Source organism: Arvicanthis niloticus, chromosome 16 (assembly GCF_011762505.2).
Source record: "Arvicanthis niloticus isolate mArvNil1 chromosome 16, mArvNil1.pat.X, whole genome shotgun sequence".
NCBI classification, from domain to species: Eukaryota; Metazoa; Chordata; class Mammalia; order Rodentia; family Muridae; genus Arvicanthis; species Arvicanthis niloticus.
Window position 1 is genome coordinate 6,298,067 of NC_047673.1, and position 5,640 is coordinate 6,303,706.

The 5,640-nt window shown below is 49.9% G+C and overlaps 1 long non-coding RNA gene across 1 annotated transcript; it reads left to right on the forward strand.

Moving 5' to 3' along the window:
- The first annotated feature begins 679 nt into the window (after positions 1 to 679).
- LOC143434639 (uncharacterized) lies at positions 680 to 5,022 on the forward strand. Its single transcript, XR_013104258.1, has 2 exons — positions 680 to 1,117; positions 3,475 to 5,022. It is a non-coding gene; the product is annotated as an uncharacterized LOC143434639 (long non-coding RNA).
- The last annotated feature ends 618 nt before the right edge of the window (positions 5,023 to 5,640 follow it).

Genomic DNA, 5,640 nt, shown 5'->3' on the forward strand with positions numbered 1-5,640 from the left:
TGTAACCGAGTGTGAACTCAACCCTGCAACCACGTGGGGTACCCGGCCACCACGCCCACCCCACGCCCCCTGGGCCGCCCAGGCCCCGCCCCCAGTCTCCTAAGCCCCTTCCACGCTCCCCATCACCTCTGCCACGCCCCTATTCCTTCCATCTCTCCTCCCCCAAATGCCCCTTTTCGGTTTGCTAAATCTCAATCTCACGCCCACCCCTCCCCATTCTTCCTCATTCCTCCTCCCTCAAGGACCTTCCTGTGTCTCTGCAATCCCAAACCCCGTTCCTCCTTTATTTTTGTGCCCCTCCCAGGGCTCTGCCCCAACTCTTTCCCATCCCTTCTCCAGCCCAGCCAGCCCTTTCCTAGAACCCCTCTCGACTGGCTCAACCCACGCCCCCGCATCCTCAACTCTAGCAGGATCACAGTACCGCTTAGCCCCCACCCTTAGAAAGCCTCTGTGTCGCCAAGCCTTGGGTCCTAGGACCTGGGATTGAAGGTGAAAGTTCAGAGCTCCTTCCTTCGGATGCTGGAGTTCCTCCAACAGCCCAGGTAGGCGCGGAGCGGCTCAGGACCTGGTATTTGTCTGGTCACAGGCGCCCTTGGCTCTGTTTTGCTTCCCGGCCCATGCCTAGCGTTCCTCGGTGCACCTTGGTTACACCTACACAAGTGGAGAGTTTGCCTGGCTGGGAAAGTCCCTTGGAAATCGGCTGAGATTTAAGGAAGGACGCGGAGGGGGCGGGGACACCGGGAAAGAGCTGCTAGCTGGGTTTGCTTTTTACTTCTGCAAGAAACCTTTTATGCGGCAGTGGAGAGCAGTTGCTGTTCAGAACGGGGAAACTTGACGTTGCATTTGCAGTGACTGCTAGAATAAGCCCCCTTTCTCCTATAACACAGAACCCTTGAAATGAGTTCAAAATCTTCCTCCAGCGGCTCAAGCGTGCAGGGGGGCGGAGGAGTTACCTGGCGCTGGGTAAAGCCCACCGGGTCCTGTTTCCTTAAAGGGAGATGACTCTCTTAGGAGCTTCTCCCTCTGCAGGTGCGAGATTCCACTGAGGCGAGATGGCAATGCCTAAGCACCCTGCCTGAGAACTGAGGACCTATGCTCTTGGGAATGCTGTGGAAGAGTACGTTCTAGGGCGTGGGTTCTGGGGCGTGGAAGGCTCACTAGCGTTGTGAAAACAGCTCCCTCTGAGCCCCAGGCTTCTGCTAGATGCCCCGCCTCTCGGCAAGCCCTCCCGGGGAAATTTTTTTTACTTCCAATTTACTAAGGGCTTGTTGCATGAAAGTTACAGGGCCAGGCTGGGGGAGTAACCAGAAGACCTGTCCCCAGAGGCTGAGAGAGAGAAATGTAAGAGTTCTGTGTAAACATCTAAACCAAGGTCAGGGGATGGCAAAAGTCCCTACCCCCACCTCCCTTAGACAGGTGGTGGGTAGCATGAGGATCATCTGGTGTCTCAGAGGTGAAATATCCTAATTTTATGATATACCAGCTGAGAGAGGTTACTTCCCAATGGAGAAGCAGTTAAACAGAAAAACAACAAAAATCAAATACTTAAAAATAAAACAACATGATAGCCAGGTGTACTGGCTTACTCTTTTAATCCCAGTAGGGCTGGAGGGTTCAAGGGTTGCAGAGGCAGGCAGATCTCTGAGTTCAAGGTCAGCAAGGTCTACAGAGCAGCGGCTGTCCTGTGCGTGTGGAGTAAGAGTTGGCCCATCTGGTTTTGCTTTTATTTCCTACCACAGATGTGCATCACTTACAATTTAAAGGTAATAGTTATTTCTACATGAGCTAATATGGATATGCATAGACAAATGACAAAGATAGATCCATAGCTTATGCATAGGATGTGCTGAGGAGAGGGGGAGGGTCGCAAGACACATGTTTGTTTGTTTGTTTTCCGGCCAGGCACAATATCATATTGAGATGTTTTGTACAACCAATGATATGTTTTGTGGAGTACAGCATGGTGTGGCGGGAGGGGGCGCCTTAGCGGCCCCATGTTGAGGTATCCCTTCCCCCTGAGGTACCAGTCATACATGGGTCTAGTATAGAATAGAGTTTATTTGGGGGCGTGGGAAGGGGAGTTGAGAAGGGAGGTGACAGAGGATAGAGAGAAAGGGGGGAGAGAAGGGAAGGAAGGGGAGGGGAGGAGAGGAGAAGAGAAGAAGAGAAGAGGCCAGCTGGCTGCGAACACTTGGAAGGGGGGGGGAGGGAGAAAGGGGTCAGAGAGAGAAAAGGGACAGAGAGCAAAGAGAGGCCAAACAGTCCCTTTTATAGCAAGCCTGGCCTACCTGGCTGTTGCTAGGTAACTGTTGGGCGGAGCCTAGAAGGAATGCTACCATGTAACACATACATGATACTTAGATGTAATATAAGCACTTGGGAGACTGAAGCAAGAGGTTCCTGAGCTCAAGGTGAGCCTCTGCTGGGCAGTCAAACTGCCTCGGGGAACTGCAAGGTTAAAGCTTCAAACCAAAGAGGTACACTTTTAAAATCCAGGCACCTCCTTTAGAACTTTGAGTTTAAAGAAAACCGAAGCAGCTGACCGGGTGATGGCAGCATGTGCCTTTGATCCCAGCATTAGGGAGGCAAAGACAGGCTGATCTCTGTGAGTTCAAGTCCAGCCTAGTCTATAAAGCAAGTTCCAGGAGAGCCAGGCCTATACAAGGAAACGCTGTCTGGGGGGCGGGGAAGGGGGAGAAGAACCTGTCCTGAAACTTCCTAAGGTTTTTATCAAGTTTCCCCACAAAGCTTCTGTGTTGGACACTCAGTCTCCAGTTGGTAGATCCAAATGATGGGATAATAGGGGCAGGAAGAAAGATGTGAGAGAGATGTGAGAGCCCTTGGAAGCCATCATCTTCCCAGGCATCTTTGAGACAGGAATATCAATGCATCAGCTTCCTCTGAAACAAATGACACAAGGATCCTCAGCAGTTCCCTGGGAAGCAGAGGATTCCAGTTTTTAAAGGGCACGGATCTCAAGTGCTATGATGGTTAGGTCAAAAGAAGCTAGCACTGGCCTTTCAGTGAGGGGTGAAGAGCTATAGGCTACATAAGGTTAAAGTCCAACTGGTGAGGAGAGCTCTAAGCTGTCTACAGAGCTAAAGGGTAAAGGTACATGGAAGTGTGGTTAGCTATTCCTTCCCCACCCAAATCCAACAAAGCTGGCTGCTAAACCCACAACAATAGGACCGTAGGTGGTAGGTGATGTCGGTTGTTCCTTCTTATCTTAACAGATCTGGAGTGTAGGCAACACACAGAGTGTTCTTCAAACCGAGACCCATTACCTCTCATTTAACAAATCTATGAAGTACAAAAGCTGTGATTCCTCTTTCCGCTTGTTCTCTATCCAAAATGTGGCTCTCAGGCCTTCCCCTCCATCTCCACCCTCAGACATCTCGGTGATAAATCTCAGAACATCCTTTTCTCTCTGACTCCAACAACTGTCCTCATGTTCTCTTCTGGGTCTGCTTTTAGAGTGCTTTTCTCAGCAAGTCCGAGGCCAAGCAGAGGGAACTCTGTGCCGGATAACACGTCACCAGGAGGTGCCTGGATTCTGGGTAAACTGGGAACTGAAGTTCCGAGAAGAATGGCCCTCCTGTGCCCAAGGACGGATGGCTGAGCCTCTTGCTCGCAGAGAGTTAAAATGTTGCAGAACAGAGCTAGATTATCTCTCTGACTATTTTAGTCCCGTTGAAAGCCACTCCTGGGTCTGACCTAACGGCCTTGTGACTTTCAAAACTTTTCAAGTATATTCTTAGCATGCTGCTAGCCTCCCCCAATCCCAAAGCTAAGAGTGTCATCAGATAGTGTCTGAGGCCTGTATAGACAACAGTTCTCTCTATTTGCTGTACCAGCCACCTACCTGTGATCCCTGCCAATGTATTTGCCTGGATTTATGACTTCCTTTGTAACTAACAAGATCTGTTACAGTCATTTCCACAGCAGAATATGTCTCTCCAGGAGCCCTAAGTCTGTGTTCCTGGGACACCAACACTCATGTTTGGCTCCAGAACAAGCTGTCTCGCCCTTTTGTGGTGAGACCTGTGTTTCCGCATTCCCAGGGCTCTGCTCTAGTCAGTGGTAGGATCTGTCATGGACTCAATACCATGGTGTTGTTGGGAGGCGGGGCCTACCTGGAGGACATAGAGCCCTAAGTAACTAAAAAATACACCTGCTCCGGTCCCTTTCCCCTCCTCAGGCGAGCAGCTTCACCATGCGATGTTCTCCACACTCCATGTCCACCCTGCACAAACCACAGCCAAAGGCTGAGAGACGCTGGACCACCACCTCTGAGACTGAGCCAAAATAAATGCTTCCTCCTTCGTTTTCCCAGGCATTCTGTCACACTGACGAGAAGCTGGCAAGGTCCAGCTTTAGCATGTCACACCCGTTCTCATTGTGAGCCCCTAATACAGGAGGCCTCATCACGATGTTGTGCATTCATGGGTCTGGATGACCGTAATGAGAGGCCTCGTGTGCCTGCTAACATCTCATCACTGACAAAATACCAGACAGAGCCAACTAAACGAAGGAAGGAGCCATGTTGGCTTGTGGTTTCAGTCTGTGGTTGCAAGGCTCTTGCTTATAAGCCCATGGCGCGGCAGAAACACCATGGAGGACAGCAGCTGAGAGGTATAACAGGAAGGAGCCATAGCTCCTTCAAACACACCCCAGAGACCTACAGGTCCCATCACCCAAAGTGCCATCACTTCCTCACAGGCTCACAGGCCTGTGTGTTTTACCAGTCACTTGGGAGCCTCGCCACCCAGTCAGGAGGAACCGCCACCAGAGTGCATCACAGCGCGTGCAGAAAGTTCGGTGGCTCTGACACTCCTCGTGAACTGCACATTCAACCTGCCCTCGTCAGACTCCATAGTTCTGGTTTATCCAGGATGTTGTCTTGGAGAATCACAGCATGCAGAGACTGCGTATCGGCTTCCTTCACTTACAATAGAACTTCTGAATCTCTTATTTTTGCTAATGCTATAAAACAGTTATGCAGGAAAAAAATCTTTAATTCTTTGTGGCTTACATTTGGATGTGTATTGAAAACTATGGTCTGTAAATACAAAAGGGCCTGTATAGTCACCCCAAGGGAAATGAACTGGAGGGGTATAGTCTCCATTCACCTCACAACATTGATGTTTGGATTTGGTGTGTGTGTGTGTGTGTGTGTGTGTGTGTGTGTGTGTGTATTTATTTAACTAGCATAGTTGTTTTGACTGCATACCTGGTACCTAAAAAGGCCAAGAAGAGTTGGATCCCCTGGAAATGGAGATATAGATGATTGTAAGCCACTATGTAGGTGCTGGGAATTGAACCCTGGTCCTCTCCAAGAATAGCCATCACTTACTTAACAGTGAGCCATCTCTCCAGTCTCATAGTGCTTGGGTTTGTTACTGTTAGCTGCGTTTAGTTTTAAAACATAAAACTAAGAACAAAAATAAGCAGCATCGATCTTTGCTGAGCTCTGCCCTGAGAGCAGGGCAAGATAAGGCAGGCACCTGAGCTGAACATCCTGAAAAGCCAGCCGAGGGCTACAGGCTCCCTAAGTGCAATGAGACTTCTCTGCCCAGGGAAAAGCCACGGTCAGTATTTCCAGGGGAAAAATGGACCAGATTCTTGCATCTCATCTTGTGA